Raw genomic sequence first — 27,166 nt, 5'->3', positions numbered from 1 at the left:
ATATAACTCTAAGTTAAAAGAGTCCCCTCACCCCCCAAATGTCAGAGAATCTATCTATCAGTGTTTTTTCTGTTCAGTGAATGAATTCAGCAGTCTTATTTCAGAATTGATTTCCTTTATATCCCCAACTTTGGGCACAGTGGAAGCTACAGGTCTCAGCTAGTTTAAGGGACAAACTATACATTTCTAAGTAAAATGAAACCGGGTGTGGAACATAGTGAGAACATAATGGTAGGCCCAGTCTTGTAATTGGTATCAAATTTAAAAATAGTGTATAAATTCTCATAATTTACATTTTTCTCTAAAGTATTAACCTTGAAAGATAACTACATATCAGTAAAGATACTTCTTATTGTGCTGTCTAGGAAAAAAATGTTTCCCTTTCTTAATCTCCGATGATTCTGTTCTGTATCCAGCACTAAGCTTTGGGCTGTGAAAGTTATCAGGGTCTTTCAGTTAGAGCAGAGCTGTTTTTCTAAATGATTCCGAATGTATTTTCTCATTTTGAAAGGGTATCTTATGCATACTATGCCTGGAGAGATTATCACCTGTCTTTTCTATAGGGACATACTGACTCTCTTTATCACTCCAGGAATGATGACTATTTATCCCTAACTGGAACAATCAGTCCATCTTCCACATTAAAATTTATCTAGCTGCTTCTTGGCCTTCCTGACCAAAGTGAGAATATCTTCCAGGCAAAATAGAATGTTTTGGAATCAACTTCCTTTAGATTAAGAACTTTCCTTTGTGTTTGTAGATAGTTTCTCACCTCTGGAGCTATAAACTGGCATGGTGGGAAGATAAAGGACATTTTATGAAAATTTATTTATAGAAAGTCTTCCCCCTGTCATTTTAGTATTAAATGAACCAGGCTTCTCCTTTTTCTAAACAGTTTTTGTAGTTCAAAAAACTAGTTGTACTTTTCTTACTTGAAGGGAGCCTGTTACTGTGTGGTTATCATTCTGGAGTGTTTGTACTGTAAGTGTAGAAAGTGTAGGAGATTAAGTTGTTTCATTTAAGTTGCTATGTATGTGAAGTTTGTCTGTTTTCATTGTGTTTTGCCTCCTTCCCCTAAAGGCCAGTTAATTGGCAGAAATGGTGTCTAATTGAATATGAATTTTGCTTTGTCAAATCATTTAGCCCATCAACAAATAATTACATGCACGGTGGAATGGAGGACACAAAGATGTATAAAAGCCACTTCTGGCACAGAGGGTCTAAACTTTTGTAGAGGTGATTTGTGGCAAGTGACAGAGGCTGACACTAATATCTTCGAGTCTAATTTAGAGAAGGGTGGGAGAGAACTTCAGTCTGAAGGATTATGATGGTGTCAAGGAGAAGGTTTAGGGAGGAAATCTGCAGACATAGTGGAAACTGGCAGTTGAAATGGAAGCAGTATGTAAGTCCAAGTGTCAGAAGTGAGAAAACTTGGGACATGTTTTTAGCATGATGAACATTCTAGATTGAATGAAAAATTTGTTGAAGAGAAATGTGATGTAAGGCTCTGTAGACAGTTGGGCCACCTTTGGGTAGCCTCTGCATATTTTGAACATGGGGAAGATAGATTTAGAGATGAGGTTTACAAGTAAGTCTAGCGGTAGGGCTTCAGAAGAGATAGGAAGCTGTCAGATGGTGGGAATGGGGCGGGTGACGCAGGATGCCTGGTAGGATAGACCTCTCTGCTGATAAGATATGGGAACTAGGGAAGAAGGAGAGCAATGCTCCAGTGCCCATGGGGACCAGACAACTGCTGGTACCCATACTAGAGCAGGCATTCAAGGAGGGACTGTTGGAATTAGGCAGGGTAAGTAAGTTCCCTCCAGCATATGTTCTACTGGAAGTACTTGAAGGACATTCAGGTGAATCAGGTCATGAAGTAGTTTCAAATATGTTGTGAGGCTTAAGAGAGACTAGGGGTACGACAGATGTAAATTCAGCTCTGGGAATTCTTGGTGATGGCAAGACAGCAGATAGAAGAAGAGGAGTAGAGGCCTGAAGACTGATCCTACGGGGCAGGAGTGTTTTTAGAATGGGAGCTGGAAGAGTAGTCACTGATGACAGGAAAGTGGGAGATGGATATCCAGAAGGGTGAAATTGTGTCACCGAAGTAAAAATCAGGCCATTTCAAGCAAGAGAGGATATTGGCATTGGTAGATACTTCTAAAAAGAGCATTCTAGCAATTTGATAGAAGAGTTAGCTCGGGTGCAGAGGGTTTAGAAGTTGAGGGGTTATGAGTGAAATGTAAATTGAGTGGATTCTTTTCTAGAAATTTCCTGTTCTAAGGAAGACAGCATATAATAGACAAGTCTCACTTTAACATCAGCTGCAGGTTGCAGGGCGCTTCCCCAGAATTTCTGATTCATGAACTTCCATTTTTAGGACATGTTGATAATGCTGATTTTGGTCTGGAAATTTCACTTTGAGAGCCATTGCTCTAATGTTTCAGGTTTCTTGGTTTATCTATATTTGACATGGTGCCCTAATGCATTCTTTTTAGGACTTCTTTTTTTAATGTATCAACGTTTTGAATTTGGTATAAAATAGTCCTGTTCTTTGCCAGCTAGTGACCTTGTGCACTTTTAAAGCCTAAAACTATACCTACAATCAGGAATGATGAGAATGGAGAGTCTAAGGAGAATCTGATATATATTTATATCTAGATTCTTCACATTCACAAATCTTTTTCTGAGAAGTGTATAGTCCATGAGAAATAACTAGTATTTTAGGGGAATAGTATGAGTACAAACTGCTGTTAGGAAGTCCTTTAAAAATCTGTGTTCCATGTTACTATTTCTGCTGGGAGCTGATGTCTGATTATCAGTCATAGAGGGAGTGGGTGTGGGGCGCAAGGGCTAGTGTGATGGTAGCTGGGGATAACAGACTGCCCTGTTATTATGGAGGTGTTGCTCTGTTCCCCAGCCACACCAAGGCTCTATGCATTGGGCTTCAGTTGTCTGTTATCTTAGCAGCTTGTTTGGGGGTTAGGATGGAAAATACATATGTGTATATATTTTAAGTGACTTCAGTGTTAATCAGCTTTGTAGGATTTATTGTATTCTTAGACAGTAGCTTTTGAACAAAAGTTCTTTCTGACTGAAATGTTTGCAATAAGGTTAATTAAAATACATTTTTATTATTTGGTTTGGAACTTTTAAGAAGGAAGATTCTAATATTAGCACATTTTGTATTTACTTTTGAATCCGTGACTTCTAGACTGGGCATTGTTTGTGTTGGCTTCTCTTTGTACAGGATAAAGTCTTCTATCACTCTCACTTCCAGTTAATTTGCTGTGGGCTATGGTATGCTAAAAGTAAGGAAAATAAAATAATAGGAAGTTGGTCTGGTTTCCTGTAGGAAACCAATGAAGATGAAATTGGTTCTTGGAATAAACCCACAGCAGTCTGGGAAATACTGACTGAAGACATTTTTCTGAATCATAAACAGAAAAATTATGACTCATGAAGTGTGGGTCATTGAGAGGCTGATTTGATCTTATGTGGGAGAAAGTGAGAGATGATGGAAATGTACTAGTTATTAAAAGTAGTTAAACCTAGTATGATGACATCATCCAAGTAGGAACAAATTATCCAATATCTAATCCAGACCATTTTGATGGAGAACATGTTTCAAGAGGCTACTTTATTGTTCTTTTCTTAAAATTGTGTAAATAATAGTTTTTCAGTAATTTCAGTCTTAAATTTCTTATCTGTTCAATATTCATTACTGTCATGATTTTGGATTTTTCTACCATTTTCCAGCTTCTTTGGTAATCTCATGTCATTCTTGAAGCTGTAGTGTTGGATGTGAACTTTCTACAGTAAATCTAGTCCAGCATTACTCCCTTTTGTCTCACAGTGTCCTGTTGGAATTGCCTTTATTTTTTTTTTTTCCAAAGAAATGAAAATTATACAGTCATGGACTATTACAGCTAAAAGGAACTTTAGAAATGACTTCATATGGGGGCCTCTGTGTGGCTCAATTGGTTGTGTCTGACTCTTGATTTCGGCTTAGGTCATGATCCCTGGGTCATAAGTTCTCTGTGCTGAGTGTGGATCCTGCTTAAGAGTGTCTCTCCCTCCCCACCCCCCCGCCCCGCCCTTCTCTCTCCTTGGCATGCATACTCTCTTTCTCAAAAAAAATCCATATACTTTTCATTTTATAACTGAAGCTACCCAAAGTCACACAGCTAGTTACTGGCCAATCCAGGATTGGAACTCAAATGTTTGTATTCTATAATTTATTTTAAAGACCATCCAAGAAAATGATTTTCTCTGTAGTAGTAATTGTAATATAAAGTAGTTCTCACCATAGTTTTTTCTTTCCCCACATACCTAAGTTTCTTCTTAGGCTTACTCTTTTCCCCTTGTGTCTTCAGTGCAGACAGAAAGTCGTTTACTCTTTTCCTTTCAGTTTTGAAACGGATTTTCAAATCCCTTCTCAGTGTTGCAGACCACTATTAGGTCTTTATCTTTTTCAAATTGAATAACTCCATAGTTTTCATTAATTTTCTAACTCTTTAATGACTTTTATTATTTTCTTTTTCATTTCTCTGTAAGGTATTTGTTTAATTTTGTTTCATGACAGTTGGGAGACTGTTTTTACCAGAAAGCAAACTAGAGCATGGTCAAATGAATGGGAGTGGGATTCCTGGTCTGGTTGTGTGGGACCAGTCAGCAAATTGGCAACATGTAAGCACAAAGAACGAAGTCTAAGTTGTCCTCATGGTGGGAACCTCCAGCCCAGGAAGCTAGACAAGAAGCAGAGTTGATCATGAGCCAAGCAGCTAGTGTAGTGGCCACGCACCAAGTTAGAATTGGGGAGAGATGAGAGAAACACCAGACCAGGGCATGAAGCTGGGAATAAAAAAAAAGGGAGGGGGCATGAGAATTAGATGAGTGGCCCCTGGGAAGAACACTGAGCAATTTAATTACCTGAGTTAAAGACTGTCCTCTCCAGTGGCTCTTTCCTGGCTGGTTCTAGGAGTTGAAATTTATAACTGGAGAGCTGACTCTCCTATTTATCTCCAGGAAGCCTAAACCTCTTGTGGCTTCTCTCATTGAGGGGAGGGGGGCAGGTGACTCAATGCATTAGAGAATTGCTTATAGTAGGAAAGGGCAGGTACTTAGGTTGAGCATCTGGTTACTGCCTGACTAACTCAGTTATAGAACAAAATAAAATTGCAACAACATGGTCCTTTGCTGTGTAATCATAGAAAGGGTAGGGAGTGGCCTATTAAAACCCAGAGCAAACAGCAGGGAGGACTGTTTTTCTGTGTCCCTGCTCATTCATTCTTTCTTGTAAGGCGGGGGTCTTGGTGAGCCCTCAGGGAGGTGTGAGTAGATCAGGAAAATGTGGAGTTGGCAGGGGGCATAACTTGCTGTTAGGATGGGAAATGTGAAAACATCATTATAATGTGCATGAGAGTCTAGCTCCATGTCTAACAGAATTGCATGTTAGATTCCATTAAATCAAATTGTGTGAGTGCAGCTATCTAGCGTGAAGTCTGGTTGCTGCCTTTTATCAAGCCTTATGCTGACAGGATCAGGAGGAGGATCACAGATGCAAAACATCCTTAGTGTTAGAATACAGATATCCCCACACTACCTGCCTATCCCTTGCTTTTTGAAAGATCACATTATACCACTTTCCTTTTACAAAAGACGTACATTAGCACATGTTATCACTAACCAAAAGATATCTGAAGAGAATTTTCACTCTTATGAAAATAATAGATCAATAGCAAAAGTCACGTTCAGTGTTTGTTTTGCATTGAGTTGTTGTAGAGGCAGCCTGCACCCTGAGCCACAAGAGTGACACATCAGACTTCTTCCCCAGGAATTATTACATTCAACCTCTGAGCATCAAGACAACATAGCTTTGAGCAGTGGAACATCTCTGCTTTATTTCAACTTATTTTGTGCATCTGTTAAGCAGGATGCGTCTTAAGGTAACAGGAAAGCCTAAATGAGGATATTTTTTGGTCTGAGAATGCTGAAAAATTTTTCCATATAAATTAATGGTAATTGTTCCTTTGCTTCATGCCATTTTGGCTTATGAAAGGTTTCGTAGAATCGTCTACTTTTGGATAGAGGGGGAAACCTGCAGATGACTGTATCATGGGGCAGAAGGGAGGAAGGTTTTCATGTGACACTATAGTATAGGCAAGAGTTCTCAAATCAGAGATGCACATAGAATTCCCAAGAAATACTCTAAAACTTTAGATCCAGGCCCACCCTAGACCCTAGGCCTTGTTGTTTTTTTTCTGGCTTCAGATCCTGACCATGTTACATGCTAGATATGTGACTTTGATAGAGTGCTCAGCACTTTTAAGCCTCCATTTAGTCATCTATAAAATGAGCACCTGCCTTCAGTTGTGTGTTCTTTTGACATGCTTCTACCTACAGGCCTTTCTGCTTGCTTTTGATGGTGATACTCTGTCCTAGATATCCACCTACTCGTTCTCTTTACTACTCCCAACCTTCACTCAAAAGTCAGTTTCTCAGCAAGGCCCTCCTGACCATGCGGTTTACAGTAGAAACTCCTGGGATTGGTGGCACAGTCCATCCTGAGAGGGAAGGCTAACAAATAAATTTAGTAGGAACAACGGAGAGAGAGCAGGAATTGCAAATTGGCTACTCTGCTCTCCCAACCTCCAATCCCAGTGTGCTCTTTGTCATACTTTAGGCTAACATGAGGCAAATAATTCAGAGAAATGAATACACGAAGGTAACACAGGGAATCTACATGCCACTCATTGTTTCATCTGCCTGTGTTGGAGGCCTGCCCTTTGCCTCCGTGGCAGTTTGAAATTATATGCAAGAATGTTTTCCTCATTCAAATGCCTGTAGTTCCTGTCACTGAAACGTTAACTTGTTAGGTCATATTAGAAAGGGAAAAATGATGTTTGGGCCCTTGGATTTTTATGAAATGGGCCATAGCATTTTGAGGTGGAAGAGATCTTGGCGATGAGCCAGCTTCTGCCCTTATTTTACAAAACACTGCTTAGAACTTCCATTTTATGAGCAGCAGAACCAACTGTCTAGGCTGCAACCCAGAACTGACACCACTTGGTTTTCTTGTCATACAACTAATCTAAGAAGACTGAGGGGGGGAAGGTGTCACTGACATATCAGGGGAAGATAATGTAAGACTCTGATATTTGAAGTTTTACCTTTCTTCATATTCCAACCACTTATTACAGTGAAATGAAGTTTGATGCAATTGGTTTGAATTAAAAGCATTGTTTTTTCCTTGATGTAGGAAACTGGTTGTAATTGATACCGTATAAGTAGTGTTTGCAAAGCGAAGAAGATCCCCTTATACAACAATACAAGGTGTAATAGTAGTACATAATTGATACTAATATAAAATTAGTATATAAGGAAAATAGAAATCTATAGTATTAAATCATCAGGAATAAGCACAATCTTTTTGGCTAAGTCAAGAACAGTTTTTATGTTGAGTGCCTATACTGTGCTAGTGTGCAAATAAATTTTCCTAAAAGCTATAGGATGCCAATAATATTTGCTACTTATGGAATCAGAAGCATCAATAGCTTGATAGCCAAAATGAATAATCTGTTCCTATTTGGGAAGCCAGGTCAGTTATATGACTCATCAATTAACCTATTTTCTAAGATTTAAAAATAAATATTTCCTTTTTAATACTACAAATATATTTTTGTCTATATATTAGTATATACAAATTATAGCTCCTTATTTGGTCTCTGAAGATAACTTCTTTTGGTTAGTGGATAAATTAATATTATGAGTATTAAAATTAGTTCTTGGGGTACCTGGGTGGCTTAGTTGGTTGTGTGTCTGACTTTGGCTTAGGTGATGATCTACATTCACAAGTTTGAGCCTCACATTGGCTCCGTGCTGATAGCTCAGACCTGGAGACTGCTTCAGATTCTGTGTCTCGTTCTCTCTTGACACTCCCTCCCCCCTGCCGCACCTTGCTCAAGTTCTGTCTGTGTCTCTCAAAAATAAACATTAAAAAAATTGGTTCTTACATATTCATATGGAATTCTATTTTTATATGTAATTCTTTCATGTGCTCAGAGCAGCACGAAGTCACGCTCATTGTTAACAATTATGAAGGTACATTATGGGCAGAAGGCTTTACTTGGTAAAGAGCAATGAATACAACTTTGAGAATCTGAGTATTAATAAGATGTGTTTGCAATTAGACCTATTATCCATGAATTCTATGGTGTGTCTGTTTCTGGAAAAATTACCTCCCTTACAAGTGAATGAGCAAGATGAATGGAGCAGTTACTGGATGCTTTTACTCTCTGTAGATAGGTGGCTTGCGTGATACAAATCTCTGTGTTTAAAGTTGCATTTTTTGCTTGTTTTTGCTCTGTAGTTCCATTTCTTTATGATTGATTCTGTTGATCATCACCCATGTGGGCACGGTCCCCATGATATTTAATAAATTTGGTAACCACTTTAGTTTCCTACAAGGAAATTATAGTATAAAACCTTTTCATTTTATAATTTAATGTTTATGCTTACAGTGCATAAACTACACTAATGTAAATATGACTAATCACTTCCTATGGTTCTTAGAAATTTAGCATTTTTTATCTTACATCCATGAGGGTAGAGCAGGACTTTATAATGCTTGTGGGCCCCTGTGTGTCATCTGGCTCAAATTCTTTTTGGAAGCCTGTTACGGATTTGAGCAATTGAATTCAAATCTAAAACCACTTAAAAAGTCCTTTATAGTCCATTAAGAATTTATATGAGAGAGAACACTCTATGAAAGTTCTCTTCTCTCTGTTCAAACAGATTGTTCTGTTTTATTAGATCTAGGTGGTATTGTAATTTTGATAACAGCTAATAACGTTTGGAATTTTGCTTATAATTAGTGGACCACACAAAGGTATGTTTGTTGGGTTTTGCACTCTCAATCCACTTATTATTAAATAAAATCCAAAGGTATTATTATTTCAGCTTTGCATTAATTAAGCTAAAATTAATACAACTAGGTAAATGTTTATCTAAATATCAATTTCTAGATATATTTATAAACACAAATAGTAAACAAATAGTGTAGGTACTTTGAGTGAAATCTTTTGTTTTGGACTTTTAATGATGAAAACTTTGGATTCCCAGTTAGATTGGAATATGTTGTTTGTATAAATTAGTATATAGACATAGATAATTGTTTAATATCACAGTTAGATCTGTCTGTCTTCCCCCTCCTCAGAAAACCCAAGAAAATACTTTTGTGTAAATTTAAGAATTTAAACTTAATTGTTCTTTTAAAGCACCTCCTATGGCCTGGTATCAAATATGATTCTTTTTAATATATCCTTATATATATATATATCCTTTTAATACAAGTGAAGTTAATAAAATTCTCTTTGTTAAACATAGATCCTTAAAATTGGTATAGTAAAATAAAATGAAACCTTTTGTGTTTCAAAAAATTTAATGCTTAAAATCACTTTTATTAATTTCTTCCTAAGTTATTCCTAAAGCTTTCTTTACAGGTAAATATCCATACAGGCTTGGTTTGGCTTCTTAAACTATGTTGTTTGTCATTAGAATAACTTAGACCAAAAATTCCTTAAAAATGGTTGAATTTTAAACAATGAGCTCAATTTCTATATAATTATAGTGTTTATTAAAATGAAATGTTCTCCAGATGACACATATTGTGTTAATAACAATTATGCAGTTACTGTAAATGGAAAATTGTCAGAGGCGAGTCAGTCAGTGTAAGCTTTTAGTTTTGTTTGGTAAATCAGGGTAAAACCTTTTCCTGAATCCCCTCTCAACTACCACCCCATACACTTTATTTGTGTCAGTTTTTTTAACAGTAAAATATCTTCTATAAATCAATAACATTGACCAACATATAAGGGACATTCTTTAGGACTATTAACATATCATTAATCCTGATTGGAAGTATCAGTCTTTACCTTTTACTGTGTGGATTGTTAAATTGTTTAGTAGGGGAAAGTTTTGTTTGTTTGTTTTGCTAAGGTTTCCATTTGGCTCAGATTGGAGTGATTTTGTTTTTTTGACGCTGACATTTGTCAGGACAATTCAGAGACAGCGTCGGCACCACTAAGGAGGAGGTTGAGAAGCTCTTCGGTGTTCTTATTTCTCTGTCTCCCCTAGAAAAGAAGGATTTGAATGTTTGACAGGAGTGGTTAATTAGTGACCACAAAATTTGAATTATTGGTAATTTAAATAATGTGAATAAACACTTTTTAAAAAATCTCATTGCTTTACATTCACTTTGTATGTAATATTAAATATTATGAAAGTGTTTTGGGTTAGTGATCTTCTCATTGTATCACTTGGCAGGATTATTTAGATTGCAGTTTTGCAAAAATTAACTTATTTTATTGTAATTAATTGAGTTAAAACTTCACCTTTCCTTGTCATTGTTTGATTTCTAAACATAACTGTAGAAGTTGCCATATTAACTAAAATTTATCAACAGTAATGAAAAAGACTGTTGGTTTGAGTTTATGTTAAATAATGCATCCTCACTTCTCTTTCAGTGTTAGAAAGTTGCTTTACAGAGATATAAATAGAAATTCCTGTTAAGCTTCGGCATTTTTGTGGGGAGGCAAATTATTCCTGAAGCTTCCGTTGTCATCTGTCTAGATTAGAGCCATGTTTCTTTTTTGGAACAGAGGAGGTTTCTGGTGCGTGGAAGACTGTTGTGCTCTTTTATACACATAGATGGCAGCAAAGTGTTACAGACAGCGGAAGTCAACCTTGTACTTCTAATGAAAGATGAATGACAGTATAAACTGACTTCTATCAACATAGCTGCCTGTGTCCTGTAGTTAAACATAAAATAAGAAAGAAAGCCACTATTGATAACACAAGAATATAGGAGAATGAAGAAGGCTATGAGAAGCTATAATACACTGAATTTCTGGACAAATCCCAGGTGGGAAGGCTTAATCTTTTAAGGTATGTCATCCACTCCTGTAAGATGATAGAAATCAGCTAAGATAATATGCATGTCAAAATAAAGAGACAGCTAAGGGCTGAGGGGCGGTAGGGAAAGAGGGAAGTAAAAGAGAAACCATACACAAGTTGTAGCGGCAAGTAATGGCCTGCTGCCTGAGGGTACTGTAGAGTTTGGCCTGCATGTCTTCTTCTTAGTTAAGCAAGTTACAAAGAGGAAATGTCAGTCCACGAATCAGACAAACATTCCATGGGAACATTTGCTCAAATGTCAGCATTTTAGAAAATAGAACTGCAGTCTGTTATGGTCTGGTCCCCACGCTGGATTTGCTATTAAACACACTAGTGCAAATATATATTTCTTAAGAATACGTTTGCAATTAAGAAGTCATTTTATGTCTTAATTAGCATTCCTATATAATGACATAATCACTATAAAAGATGACAGTCATCATTATAATTAATATTTAATATGTGTCTGTTTCTGAGGACCTTGCTGTGGCTTCCCACAAATTTCCAAGGTAATTTTCAAGTTGTAGAATTGAATTTGGTGAAATCACAGACATGAGGATCTAATGAAGTAAAATCATATTTATTAGAAACCTGAGATATGGAGGCAAGTTATAAAAAAGCAATTTGTAACATGTCCTGAACTATCGAATCATGTCAGTATCTTACTAGTTATAAATATAATAAGGGCTCCTTAATACCTCTAATGTAATGGTAATGTTATTCAAAAAAACATTTCCGTGCTCTTTAGTTTTTTTTTCCTGATCTAGTCTCATGCGATTTAGTACCACAGACTAATCTCTGTGTCACAAAATTGATTCCAAAGGTGTGTATAACAACTTGCTCAAATGCAGTGTCTGGCAAGTCTCTCTTGTGACAGCAACTTATTTCTCACATAATTATTTTTTTAATAAATTTGATATCTTAACAACCCTTCCCCTCATTTCTGGGTTCAAAAAATAACACTTAATATAATTTATTTCTCATACTTAATAAAGGCTTACTTGAGAGTATATTGCCATTCACTCTCTAGCCGCTTCAAGCAAACGAGTTTAGAAGGGAATGTGGTTTCCCAGGGTGTGCGGTGGTTTCCAGCCCCATTTGCTGTGCACTGTGATGGGCCTCAATGTTGTTTTAATGAAGCATAAAACATATTCCGGCAGCTGCTTGTTACTTATTAATGATTAAATGGTTATACTCTGTCATATCAGTAGAAAAAGAAGATACCCCCATATATATATATTCTGTTTTTTATAAAAAAATTTATTTTGTTAACTTCACTTTGTATGCACAGATAGGTCTGTGTTACTCTGAATATTTTAGTTGTGGGCTGTGTAAATACAAGAGCTAAAAAAATTATAATGACAGTTTGAACTTTGTTAATTTTGTGGGCTTTCAATTTAATTAATTAAATAGAATTTTATAAGATGAACTTTCACAGTCATATAATTCTTAAAACCAAAGTCAAGGATGTTCAAATTAGTCACAATTACATATAAATTTCTTTATAAATCGTTATCAAAATATCAAATATGTTTTCTTTAGATTTAGATATAAATGTAATTTGTTTTAGACTGACATCTGCTGTTTGGAAACAACTTTTAACCAGAATATAATAGGTTTTACAGGTTGACAGCATACTTTTTCTTTCATATTTTTTGTTCCTTTTTGGCAGTTTTAGATTTAGGCTGTGTGCTTTTTCTTAATGGGATAGTATCATGCAGATTATTTATGTGACCTTTTCACTGCAGCAGTTTTCATAAAAAGGGCAGTGTTGCAACACCACTTCCTCCAACTTCTTGGTTTCAAAGAATCATATCTAAAGTAGGCAAATCTACAGAAGAACATTGTTTTAAAGCTTTTAAAAAAACAGTATATTGATTTTTGTTAATATTAGCATTGGCACATCAAGTTTTTTGATAAAATGCTTGTAAATATTTTGCAGAAATAATTAAACGTTGAATGATTAAAGTTTTAAAAACTTGCTTATAACGCTTTAAATGGATTTTAGAAGGAGGCATTTTATAAATAATTTTTGATGTACTTTTAAAATAGAAAAATAGATCATGTATGGGTTATAGAGCTCTTCCAAAATTTTATTGGCATCTTATAACCAATTATAATTTGCAATGGCTTTACATTTGTAAAATGACTAAATCCTATAAAATCTTAGATATTTGCAAATAACATAACAGTAGCTTATGTAATACTGGTCTTGAAGATTTCTTTTTCTTAATTGTATTAATAACTTTTATGTAATTAATTAGGTAGGACTTAAATTGAAACAAAAAAAGCTTCGCTCTATTATTTGGGATTATACTGTCAAAATATTTATGTTTATAATTCTTAGCTTTTCATTATTATTTTGCCCAAGTTGTGCTTCTTAAAAAAAATCTGATAAAAGTATTTTAAAGTATATAAATAATCAAAAATTATTTAAATTGATAGATGAGATAGACTATAATCCCAAAACATATTTTCTCATGTAACTATTATTTTTTATGAAGTATTTACAATTATTGGAAAAATTAATATAAATGCCCTGAAGTCCAATTTTGGCTCCAAATTTGTCCTTTTAAAAATTCTTTTTCTTTTTTATAAGGTTGCATCTTTATTTTTGAATTGAACACTTAGATTCATAAATGTATTACCTATAGTTTGTATCCTTTGAGGGATGATTTTTTATAGGTGTGATATACTCTCTCATATTATGGGAGATTCTTTTACGTCTGTAGTCTTCTCTCTCTTCCCCTGTTTCTTTCTCAGTTTGTTCTTGAGGATTCTACTTATCAAGCTGAACATCTTTTATGATGATGAGTCTGGGTGATGCAACTTTATTGGCATAAGGTCCAGAGACTAATCCATAAAACACAATTACAGAAATCTCCAAAGTATAACATATTATCTTGTCATTTTTTGAGTTTTCCCTTCTGACAAGCTTCATTGATTTTTCTTTTTCTTGTTTTGTATATTTTCTGCTGTGCTAATTCTGGAAGAATTTATAGATGTCATTATGGGAAAAGATGTATTTTAACTGACAACATAAATATCTCGGTTATACAATTATCTGGTCAGAGATTTTAAATTGCAAACCAGTAAAAAATCATTCTTTATAATGTAGCATAAATTATACTTTATATTTTCAGTAAAAACTTGTTAGTGAATTTGAACACTTTTAAAAAAATCTCAGTGTCAGTTGACATGCTCGTGAAATATTTAATAAAAACATTGCAGTTTAATTTTATCCTTTATAATAAAATACTGGTTTACAGAGAGTTAACTCATCTTACTCATTTTCTTGCATTCATTGAAAACTTTTAGTAAAATCAATTTTCTGGATGAGATTTACATTTCTATATGTAAAACAAGTTCAGAGATTTAGTGCTAGCCTTTGTTTTTAAGGGGCATTTCATTTTCTCTACTGTAGTAATCTTAATTCCAGATGTTAGCACATGGCATTCATGTAGTGTTCTAATTACATGTTTGTTTGAGTATTTTTTTTTAATATCAGCTCTGTGACCTGATGCTATATGTAGTATCTTGACTTCTCAGTTATATAGATTTTGTTGTTGTCATTTAGTTTATTTTTGTAATCTTCCATCTGTATTAGGTAAAGACATATGTTTGTTGCTACCTATTAAATCCTTTACTGAATAGACTTGTAGTTTATTTAAATTGTGTTGTGACTTCAGACCCTTAGGTATATAGCATCATAAAATTAAATAGTTTTTTTGCATATAGAGATATCTTAATGAAATATCACCATAATGGTGAAAATATTGATTGTTGGAACATTGAAGACACTAAGAACACATACTTAAACGTGACTAACGTCGAAAAGCTCTTTTAGATATTTGTAATAAATCTGAAAGATAACTACATGGTTCACACATGAACTAAGGATTTCACATTATTGACAATTGATATTGTATATTTAACCCAGTTTTAATTATGTAATTATTTTCTGATTTAAGCTTCATTGACCATATATGTGTTGGGTATATTGACATGTAAAACATTCTAATACTGGTGTGGGATATTTTTTCCTTAGAAAGAGGAGTATAAAGAAGTGGACTTGTCAAAATTGTTTTAGTCATGTAAGAGCAAAACTTCTGAACAAGACATCTAACTTCTCTGGGCCTCAATTTTCCTCATCTGTAAAAGGGGTTTGAGACTTTAGGAATTAAGGAAGAGTTAGGTTATGTGCTCTCAAAGATCTCTTTCAGACCTAAAACCTTATGATTCTATGATTTATTTTGCAATGGTATTATGCCTACCGATATAAATTAATCTGTCTTGTCTAATGTAAATATAAATGTTAATAAAAATTAAGGATGAAAAGTTCAAACAGTCTCTTTTAAAAACTAATTTTGGGGAAGGGGTGCCTGGGTGGCTTAGTCGGTTAAGCGTATGACTTTCGCTTAGGTCATGATCTCACGGTTCGTGGGTTCGAGCCCCGCGTCGGCTCTGTGCTGACTGCCAGCTCAGAGCCTGGAGCCTATTTCAGAGTCTGTGTCTCCCTCTCTCTCCCCTGCTCACGCTGTCTCTCTCTCTCTCTCTCTCTCCTAGAAATAAATAAAAATAAAATAAATAAAAATAAATTTAAAAACTAATTTTGGGGAAGAATCAGTTGACAAATTTTAGGATATAACAGTTTTCTCAAGAAATATTTGACATCTTCATTTAAAATGGGCTTATACCTTTTTAAGAATTTAATACAGAATAGTGGAAACTCTGGGATGGAAAAAGCATTATAGTCCATTTTGTTGGAAAGTACAGACTAAAATTGAGTGCTTTTGTAAGTTTTGATCACACTGTTACCATGGGTATATCTTATCTAGAGAAAATTAGTATGTGAATATTTTCTGAGAAAAAGAAATTTGAATGAATAAAATAAGTTGGTTTTCTGAATAATACATGCTGATTTTTCTTACACGTAAATATGTATGTGCATTTTCCATAAATTGATTCTGTCGTATATAAATAAGTTTATGTCTCAGTGTGGTTTCTATATTTTGCTTTAGTAGTTATATCTTAATTTCTTAAAATTTATAGACAATAGCAGTAGAATCTGTTGTGCCCCAAATTTGGTCATCAGGGAAAAACAAACCAACCAACCTATGTTCATGCCCTGAGTGTACTGAATACATGGTTTGTGAATATGGAAACTAAGCGTCTAAATATTGTAAGTAAATTTCATTAAAGTACAACTTTCTGTAAATTTCTATTTAATGACATTACTTTTTTGAGGGAGGGGAAGGATTTTTGTTGGAGTAGTTAAGGTTGAAATATGTTTGGTTTTTAGGATAATAGAGTTTGCCATTAATTACTATTGGCTACTCTATTAAATGTATGCTAAATTGGAGTTTATAATGTAAAATGTAGTGGTTAAATATAGACAATAAATTTAGAAAACAAAAAGTGAAAGTTTAAAAAAACTTAAGAGATGTGTCTTTAAAAGATATTCAGTAGCAAAGTCCAAATTCACCATCCAGCAAAAAATATAAATAAAAGTTTTAATTTCCAAAGTGTTCATTTTTTTATTTTTAATTTTAATAAGGAAGTGGTATATCAGGAAGTGTTAATAAAATTCAGAGAAAAATACTACATAGTAATAAAAGCATGTCTTCTCTTCTTAGCTACCATTGTACTTAAATATTGTATTCCCAGTGAAAGAGTCAAAAATTATAGCTAGCATAGAGTCAATTATTTTTAATTATTCAGATTTCTATTTAGTGGCATTTTATGTATTCAAGGTGGCAAACTTGTTTTTAGGTTGGTTTTTCAAACCTTTATCAGTCTTATATTCACTCCATTTGGGGCATTCCTAAAATATTTACTCAGTTCTTTTTATTAGTTTTTTTTATATGACTTTTGGAAATCTTAAAAGTGTTGTGCAGTGATTGCTATAAGTGTAACTCAAATATGTAAAAAATAGACTTTTCCCCACCTCTCTTCTATGCAATTATCATAAGGATTTAAGAATTTGTTTCTAAATGAAGTTATAAATTACATACAAATTCTTAGATTGGTCTTTGTCTTTTGCTATTTACAATAAAAGCTTAAAATTTTTCAAGTAATACTTTCTTTGTGACTGAGTTTTCATTATTTGAGGAATAATTACAAAAATAACTTATTTGTAATCTTCTTAATATCCAAGCTTTTGTGTTTTTACTAATATAAGGAAATATTTAATCAGCTTTCTCCTGTGTTTTCTTATGCTTTTAATAGCTTATTGAAGTTATTTTTTTAAGCTATGGTACAAAATTAGAAATATACCTGAAAATTAATGATAGACTCTACTTAATGGCAACAGTTTGTTTATTTGACATTTCTTTTGTTATCACTATCTTAACCATCTAGATTGGTGACTGCCTTCTTCTAACTGGAAGATCCTAGTCTAATCCCTTCCTTTTACATATTAGATAACTGGATATCAGAGAGATGAAGCTCCTTGTCTTAGGTTGCCCTAGGTCAGGCACAGCTAGGTTATGTGGGGCTGAACTGGGGCTAGAGTTAAGGCTTTCCCACTCTTTATTCGGAGCTAAATCTTCCCTACCCATTGCCTCTCACTTGCTTTGTCAAACTATGACATGGATGGATTGCTTGGAATTCTTTCAAAGCCTTTCCTGTGTAATAATGATGGCAAAGATTTCAAGCATTTGTCAGGGGCCACTAATACATGTTGTGACAGCAGTTTAAGGGGGGGAAAGGTGGATTTATTACTAATAAAACATTGAAACTCTTATATTTTAAAGCCAAACATAATTTACATTCAGTTTTGCCCCTCACTGGTCTACCTGTCTATTTTTGATTTAAACTGCCACCCTCTTTCTCGTCTCGGCAACATTCATCCTCCTAGCCATCCCCCACACCACCACCCCTCCAGCAGATAGGTGGGAAAGCGGGGGGTTGTTAAAGAGCTTTGACTAGAACCATCTGTTTTTGCTCTCTCCTAAACACAATAGAACAGGGATTATTCCATCGGGCGGGGGGAGGGGGGAATGTATATTCTTATCTATAATAATAAAATATTAAAAATAAGAAAAGTTTCAGATTCTAAAAATCCAACGATATGTTAATAGCCTCTTTTGGACTTCTGAATATTCTTGCAATTCTTTTGTCCATTTATGACTTGGAACTAGCAAACTTTCATGGTTTTTCCTTTTCCTTTCAAATAGCATTATTTTCTTTGTATTTTGCTCAGCATGATAACGTTAAGATGAAACTTGTTAAATAGATCCATATTGTCTATCAATATATACACATTATGTCTATCTTTAGTAACTAGTTTTTTTAAGAAAAGACAAACTTATTCTTTTATTTTTAAATATATAGGCATTTTAAAATACAGAACTTGCACTCACTAATTTAAATGGTCTCTAGATGCATGTACATAAACAACTAGAATATAAACTTGATTTTGGCTTTTTGTGGCATGTGTTCACCATGACTTTAATTGGGATTTTCATGAGATAACTGTTCTTCAGAACTGATGCCCATCTGCTTGAATTAAGAAACTGAAATAGGTTTTTACTGTTCCCAGGCTAGTGAGAATTATTCATTCTCCTTGCTTTTGATTAGTTTTAGAATTATTGAGCAATATGTGAACTTCACAGCAAGAGAGCCTAATGAAGTATTTTTTTAGAACTGCCATACATTGCTCTTAATGATTTTGAATTGCACTTGACCTAGTAACAGCTGTTACCTAACTTGTCTTTTTCCATAAAGTGGCAAGCCATTGATGTAGTGGTTTCCACTACATCAGTGAACATGAAGATTTTTATTTCTGAAACAGACACTATGAATGTTTCCTTAACTGGGTTGTGCTTAAACTGTGCTCAAGTTTACAAGTATGTTGTGTTTTCTTAAAATATAAGTAAATTCTAGTAATAAAAGAAAAGTGATACACACATACACATATATACATATATATATTTTATTTGTAAACCAGAGAACACACTTTATTTTTCTGTACAGATAATACATTGCTTCAAGACAACCTGATGTATAAAAACCTTAATTTGAAAACAAATTATAATTATCACTTTTACGTATAAAATGAGTATTTACTTTATAAAATAATTTATTTCAGGGTTCTTCTTAATAAACTGTGTTACTTTACTAATTACAATGTATACCTTGATTCTATAATTTAGAGGATGTTATGTAATAGGTGGCTTTATCTCTGATTTATAATAGAGTTGAACAGTCTATATGATGATTAGATATTCTGGTGTTCCTTTCTGTGAAATGCCTTTTTTTATCCTTTAGTTCTTCTACCATGTTTATTGCTGATATACAGACTTGCCTATAAATCTTTTATCAGTTATGTATGTTGCAAATACATTCTTCCGGTTTGTCACTTCTATGGTAATTTTGTGGTGCCTTCACTGAGCATGAATCTTAGTGTTTTTGAGGTTGAAGACTTCTTTTTGGTGTACTTTCTGTGCCTTGAGAAATCCTCTTTTGGATAGCGTACTTTCTGTTAGTTCCACAAATATGTGGCATTTTTCAGCTTCTTTAAAAATTGTCATCTACTACATTAGGTATAATGTGGAAAAGATTCATATGCTATATTGAGTTAGACCAAATGACATCCAAGTTTCCTTCCAACTCCATAATTCTAAGATTCATTTATATTACAGATGGATCAAAAACCAAAGGTTATGTAGTATAAAATACATACCAAATTTGCAGGAAACACATAGTATTTCATTGAATCCAAGATACTACTGATTTAAGATGTATCATTTATTTCACATACCATTAGGAAAAGATAAGCTTTTCTAATTAAACTATGACACAGTTCTTTCTTGCCACTTAAAATGCTTTTATTTTCCACTTATAGAAAAGTTTATTCAGATTTATTGAGACAGATTTGTATCATATTTTACTCTTGTGCACATATCAAAAATAAAAATATAAGCAAAATAAATTAGTTATTCTGCAAGAAAACATGGACTTGTAGACAAATTTCTGCTTAAGTTAATACCAAATTTGTGCCCCACTCCATATTTTAGTTCCTTTCTACATATACTAACCTTTTGTTTTAATGCTGATAGTGTAATTGAAGGTAAGGTATATAATACTTGCAGTGCTCACTCTTTAACTGGGGTATCGAGAGCATGAACAGTGGTGGCCAGCTGTGCACATTTAGTCACTGACAGCTACAGCATGACCAGCACCTGGCTGATCCTGACACTCTAGATTGTAAGGTGCAGCCTGGTTTTGGATATAATAAAATGCAAAAAAATGTCCTCTGTTAAATGTATGATATTCTGTGCTCTGGTAGAAAGCTAGTTGTATGTGTTTAGTGCTCTGAGGGAGTGTGCCATCTGTTTCAGAGTTTCCAAATAACTGGAGCAAATAACCATTTTTCATATTTTAATGAGAAAATTCCATGTGGGATTCTGTTTTATTTTCAGTGTTGGTATAGTTGTGGTACCTGTACCAGACCTTAGTTCACTTAACAAATCATGGAATCTAGCAGTTGGAGGAGATTTTACAGGTAATCGATTGTCTTTTATATAGTGCAAGAATCTTTTCTATAGCTTCCTTGACTGTATATGATCTCATTTATACTCTGTCTGGACACTTCTGTTCATGGAGCTGGCTGCCTTCACCAGCAGCCTGTTCTATGCTTGGACTGCTCTCTTGTCAGAAAAGTCTATATTAAACCCAAATCTACTTCTTTCTGATTTTCTATGCCATTGATTTTAGTTCTCTGTGACCCCCAAACTACACCAAAGTGTCTGTCCCTCTTTTTATATAACTTCCTTTTAAAATTTTGAATAAGGCTTCAAATCTTCCCTTTTTTCTCTTAGTGCTTGGTGTATTGATGTCCCTTGTAGGATGTGGGTTTAGTGAAGCATATGGCACTCCAGGGCTACTGTCTTCTCTTTTCGTGCACTCTAGAATCATATTTGTTTTCTTAGCAGTCATACTGTGCTGTTGAGAGACAATTAAAATGCCCAGTTTATCTCAGATACTTGGCCCATTCATCATGTTTCTTTCCTTCAGCCTTAGTTTTTATACTTTAATATTTGGACCTAGTGGAAGACTTCAGATTCACTTGTTAAATTACCATCTTGTAGGTATAAGTTAATTTTTTCCACTCTATAGTGATTAAACAAATAGCTTTATTCTGTTTTACATTGTTCATTATAATTGTAATCACTTCTAGGTATCATTTTCTAATGTGCTCAGCATGTTTTCTAAGCTTGTGTCCACTTCACTGATGTGTGCATTGAACAGATGTGAGCAGAGCCCTCGCTGCATCCAACAGAATCTTCCCTGTGCAGATGTGTGTTGACACTGGTCTTTAACTTCCTTTGGGAGTGCTCATTTAGCCAGTTTAGAATCCCTGCCGTTTTCTCAAAACAAGGGCCTGCATTTCATTATCCTGTCTACATGAATATCATGAAGAACTTCATCGAGGCTTAAGATTATTGGGAATTATCCACAGGACTCTTTCTTGAGAAATCTGTCTTCTACCATAAATACTGTTTTTCCATTATACCAGGTCTTTAAAATTTTTTTGAATGAAAACATTTTTTTAATTGACAAAAGTAACAGCATTAGAGCAAATTTGTAGTACAGAAAAGAGTTACCTAAAATCTTAACACTGGAACCTACATTTTGCTGTCTTGTTTTTTTCTGTTTTTATTCTTAGTCTGTTCATTTATATGGAACCATAGTAACATTCAAATTTTCATCTTTTTAGTTTTTTTTTATTTTAATATTTTTAAATTTGCTTGTTTGCTTTTTTTTTTTTTTTTTGGTTTGGAATCTCTATACCCAACCCAACATGGGGCTTGATCCCCCAACCCCAAGATCAAGAGTTCTATGCCCTTCTCACTAAGCCAGCCAGGAGCCCTGCATCTTTTTTAGAATTAAAACTTTATAAAATGGTTCTTTTTGTTTTTCACAGTAAACATTCAGTGACTGCATAATCTTACAAGAGTCTTTCAATTTGAAGAATCTTGCCTAATTTTTTTAACTTTATATTAATACTATGATTAAATTGCTTCTTGTACATTTTTATTATATTTGGATCTTCTCCCTGTCTATAATAGGTACTGTTATGCTCGTTAATTCTAGCTGTGGGATTAGTCTGAATCTGTGCTGAACGTATGAAATGCCTTGGATATTTTTAAGACAAATCCATGTTTTTGTTTTTTCATTAATTTTTTCTTATTTTACAAAAAAAGAATATATATTTAAACCCTATTTTTTGGTCTGTTTATTTTTATTGTTTTTCAAATGTTTTCTTGTCTTCTTTAAATGTTAAAGAATGTTTTGTGGTCTTTGTAGACCTATTTTTCTTTTTAAAATAGAGATTTCTAAAAGCCCAGTAGGAATAGTGTAAGCTGAATATGTTTGAACTTAATTTTCAGTCCAGTTAATTAGATCTGGAAAGACTGGTCACATTGGAGATAGAGTTGGTGAGGCTCTAGGTTTTCTGCTTTGTCTTATTTTTATAGTTTTGGCATATATCAACGGACAAGTTTAAGACACAGCCCAGAAATAGAATAAGCAATAATAATAATACAAATAATATAAGTTCATATAATTGATAAATATTGGCTTAATATACATATCTCTCTGTATTTCCTGACAACATTCCAGTATCTTTACTTCTATATCAAACATTCTGCATTATTTAGGATATCATTTATATTGCTATTAAATTAAAAATGTTTTTTTCTCCCCTGGGATGTCTAAAGTGCCCAACTTCTACTTACGAAGTTCTGGGTGAGCTTTTTGTTTTTACTGTCAAGAGAAATGCAGTTGGTTCTGAGTTTCTCCATTTCATTGTTAAGGGTATGTTTACAGTAGTTTTTTCTTCCATGCTCACTTATAGGAGTATCAGTGCTAGATCATCATCTTTATTTACTGTTAAGAGGCCTAAACATGTCTCTATATTTCCTAGAACTATAGACTCTCAGTGTCTTAAAAAGTTATGTAGCCTGACTCACTATTTGACTGTCATCTGCATTTCTGAACATATCTGTTCTCTACAACATGACAGGCGTTGACTATACCAGGTACTATATAGGTGCCAGCACAAGAAAAATAGATATGGTAGTCCTTATCATCATCTTGTTATCACACTTTAGTATATGCAAATATTGTTAATTGAAGAACACAAATAATGCTGCATGAGCTTTGGTGAGGGAATGATTAATTCTAAGGATGAAGGGGTTTGATAAAAAGGGTGATGCCAGGGAAAATTGGAGAACAAGGGCCAGAATGTTCTTGGCTGTACTGTTGTTGTTCAGGGGCTAGAATGAAGTTGTGTTTTGCCAGGTAGAGAAGGGAACTTATTCAGAGAGAACAGAACAAGTTGAGGCTTGATTGTGTGAGGGTACATGCATGGGATACTCAGTAATATTAACAAGTACAATTGACCCTTGAATAACACAGAGGTTAGGGGTATCAACCCCCCATGTAGTTAAAAATAGACATATAACTTTTGACTCCCTCAGATCTTAACTACTAATAACCTACTATTGACTAGAAGCCTTACCTATAACATAAACAGTTGATTAACACATATTTGTATGTTATATATTATATATTGTATTACAATAAAGTAAGCTAGAGAAAAAAGTTTATCAAGAAATCATAAGAAAGAAGAAATACACTGACACTACTGTACTGTATCAAAAAACATCCATGCGTATGTGGACACAAGCAATTCAAACCTGTGTTGTTCAAGGGTCAACTGTACAAGCTCAGAGAGTAGTTTAACTACTTCACTACTACAACATGTCATGGCAATCCATTTCATCCTCAGACAATTCTATTTGAAAATTTCTCCTCCTGTAGCCTGTTTTACATCCATTGTTTCTAGTTTTTTCCTTAGGAATTCATGTAAAACAATCCAATTATTTTGTTACATTTCTACTCTTTTAATTGAGAAAGGATTTTCCATGTACACACTGTTCCCTCTCCAGAGAAAGCCCTGACCTTCTCTTTTCATGGACATAAATACTATTTTCTGTAGTTTTTCTTCTTATTATTTGGATTCAAGTTCCCAAAACTATCTTTATTCTTCTCTGCTTAACACATCCCATTTATTGTTATTTTTCTGAAAGTGTAATAATGCTTAAAATTAAATACCTTATACCAGATTGCGGCTTGACTGATGTGGAAAGAAATGAGACTATCATTTTCTTTGTTTTAGTAACTAAATTTCTGTTTTTCAGACCAAGATTGGGAAAGCCTATTTTAGACTGTCCCATTGTCCAGTCATATTAAATGCACTTAACTTGTAGCTCATGATCACTTGACTTTTATGGAGATCCTGATAGTAAAAAACAAAAAAGAAAAATAAAAACTGGGTAGAATTTGAATACTTAGAATGGAAAATGTAGTAAGTTCAGTTCCTCTGAAAATGTTTTAATGTTTTTTGATCAGTTGAACTTGTTAAATGTATGAGTCTATGTGTTATATAGCTAAGGGTATTTTGGATTTCCTTTTGATATGTGCTGGTTTCACATCCATCCAAACATCTGGTGAGGATATTTCAGACCACATTGAGTTTTCTATCAGCATACTTTAAAAGTAAGCAATTCCAGCTAAACATTATGAAGTTTTCTATACTATAAACCAAGAAGCAATTTAGTTGGCAACTCCAAAGTGGAATGTAGAATGAAAATGAAATGAGATAAATTCCCCCCAGCGGCAGTCCACAGCGTACACCCTAAAGAGATGAATGCTGATATTGTACATAAAGAATGCTTTATAAAAGATTGGAATTTCCAAATATTTATCATGGCAGTGTTTTATACTTAAATCACATAATGAATATAGTGTCATTTTCCTTTTAGTTCTATTAGGCTGATAGTTTGAACTAATAAGTGATGAGACCTTGAAACTTCAGTTAAATCCTTCTTTGATGCTCTAAAGCATATATTCCATTTTAGTTGTGGAGGAGTTGTTCAGATTATTTTATGCCATTATAAACATAGTAACAGTTCAGACATTTTAAAATATTTGTTTTAATTTGAACTAGTATCAGTATAAATCAGAGTACCATTCCAAAACTTTTTTGTTTTTATATCTTTATAATTAATATTAAGAAACAAGGTTTTTTGGTTTTGTTGTTCTAGCTTGTGATTGAAATCCTAGAAAGCAATGTAAAACAGGTCATTTTATAAATGTATGATTTTTAAAAATCTATTCTTGTTTATTCAGGTTGAATGTTGCTTTGAAAATTCAACAGATTTGTTGATACTTGGGATGTACATCATTAGGAGTATTTTCTATGTATTTGTTGGTTGGTGGCCTAATAAAATAATTTAGTTTTTAATGGTAAGTGACTTTGTTTATAACCATCAAATGAATATGTTAGTCTCAGTTTTGCAAATATTTAATCTTCTCTAAGTATAGGAATTTCATATACTTGTTTCTCATTGCCAGCAGATTGGACCACATATTTCCTTAGTTTACTATAATATTTTTGGGGCCACATATTTCCTTAGTTTATGACAATCTTTTTTGTGTATAGAGATTTCGATTCATTGTTTTGTTCAATATCCAGGGATATTGAAGTGTAAATTATTTGTATCAAATCTTCTGCTTAAGACAGCTGAAAATACATGATGAAAAATATCTTAAATCTGCTTAAAATAATTGAAGAACAAGATAGTAGGCAATAATCAGGCTATGGGAAATCTATGGGAAAGTAGAGTAGGTAAATCACATATTCAGGCTGAGAATATTTGCCCATTTGGCAAACTGGAACTTAGTTTTGTCAGTTTTGAATGTGATAAGAAAGATAGAAATCAAAAGACTAAATCTTTAGATTCAGGATGGATTAAATACAAACCTTGTCTTTACCATTAGAAGATTCTACAGGAATAATTCTTTAGTGCTAAGTGGAGCACAGTTGAGGGGAGATTGCTGAGAAGTTGTAACCAAAAGTAGACCTTCAGGCATACTTTAAGCCTGGGATTTAGTGATAGGAGTTCAATAACTTGTAGCATTCCTAAATTCCTGACAGGAGCTAACAAAATTCCTTTTGGGAGGAAGTTGCCATAAATAAGCCTCACAAATAATTTTACAAAGGCAATGAGCAGCACATAGTAAAAAATAACCAGGTACTCAAAGGAAAAAGTAATTTCTAATGAAACCTGTCTTCTCACATCTTCTTTCTTCTGCATCATGTATTGCTTCTGTTTTTCTTTCTCCTTCTCTTTTCTCTTTATTGGTATCTACTTTCCCTCCTTCAGTTTTGTAGCAGCCTAGAATTTTTCACTGAAAAGTATCCTCTATTTGGTAGACTCTCAAAGGATTAGTTTCTCATTTCTGATGCTATTGCTCTGGTTAAATCCTTACTTACCATCTTACAAACAGTCTGTTGTTAGAGCCTTCTAGTTTACTTTAATTTTACCTTTTCTTTCCACATTCAATAGTAAATTAGTTTCAGGCTAATTAAGTCCTTTCTGACAATCCTTCAGTAGTTTCTCTGTGAAAATTCCATTTGATTTCCTTGTGAAAATAAAGGTAGGGCTGGGTATTAGAAATTAGGAAATGATTGAGAGCCATTTACTCATATGATTCATTCCCATACTAGATTACTATATCACAAACTAACCTATAAGCCCTTTGAAGAATGAGAGTTCTTTTATTTTGGTTTAGTGTTTGCACTGGCTCTTCATATGGTGATGTGCACATTATAGTTGTTCAGCAAATGATCACTGAATGAATTAATGACTAAGAGAAAGATAACTTCGCTGAAAGAAATTGTGAGTTACTATGTAGGTTAAGATTGATAGAACGAGCACTACTTTCATTGGTACTTATGGTTTGTAGAACATTTTCCCATGTCTTCTCTATCTCTTTTTATCTTTATGCCAACCTTATGATACAGGCAAAGCAGATTCCTTTTATTGCCATTTTATAGGAAAGGTAGCTTCTAGCCAGCCTTTCCTTTTACAAATGAGTCACTTAGTTTAATTACAGAAGCATTAATGAAATACCATATCCCTCACTTTCTGTTTGTTTTTTAAATTTTTTTATAGTTTATTTATTTTTGAAACAGAGAAGAGACAGAGCATGAGTGGGGGAGGGGCAGAGAGAGAGGGAGAAACAGAATCCGAAACAGACTCCAGGTTCTGATCTGTCAGCACAGAGCCCGATGCGGAGCTCAAACCCATGAACTGTGAGATCTGACCTGATCTGATCTGATCAGACGCTT

The 27,166-nt window shown here is 33.9% G+C and overlaps 1 protein-coding gene across 1 annotated transcript in view; it reads left to right on the top strand.

The window, feature by feature from the left end:
• Positions 1–27,166, top strand: part of GMDS (GDP-mannose 4,6-dehydratase) — a 633,580-nt gene that overhangs the window by 152,480 nt on the left and 453,934 nt on the right. The window lies entirely within an intron of this gene.

This window comes from Hyaena hyaena, unplaced genomic scaffold (genome assembly GCF_003009895.1).
Source record: "Hyaena hyaena isolate Hyena2069 unplaced genomic scaffold, ASM300989v1 scaffold_282, whole genome shotgun sequence".
NCBI lineage: Eukaryota > Metazoa > Chordata > Mammalia > Carnivora > Hyaenidae > Hyaena > Hyaena hyaena.
The sequence above is the reverse complement of the archived record's forward strand: the minus strand, read 5'-3'. Positions and strand labels throughout refer to the sequence as shown.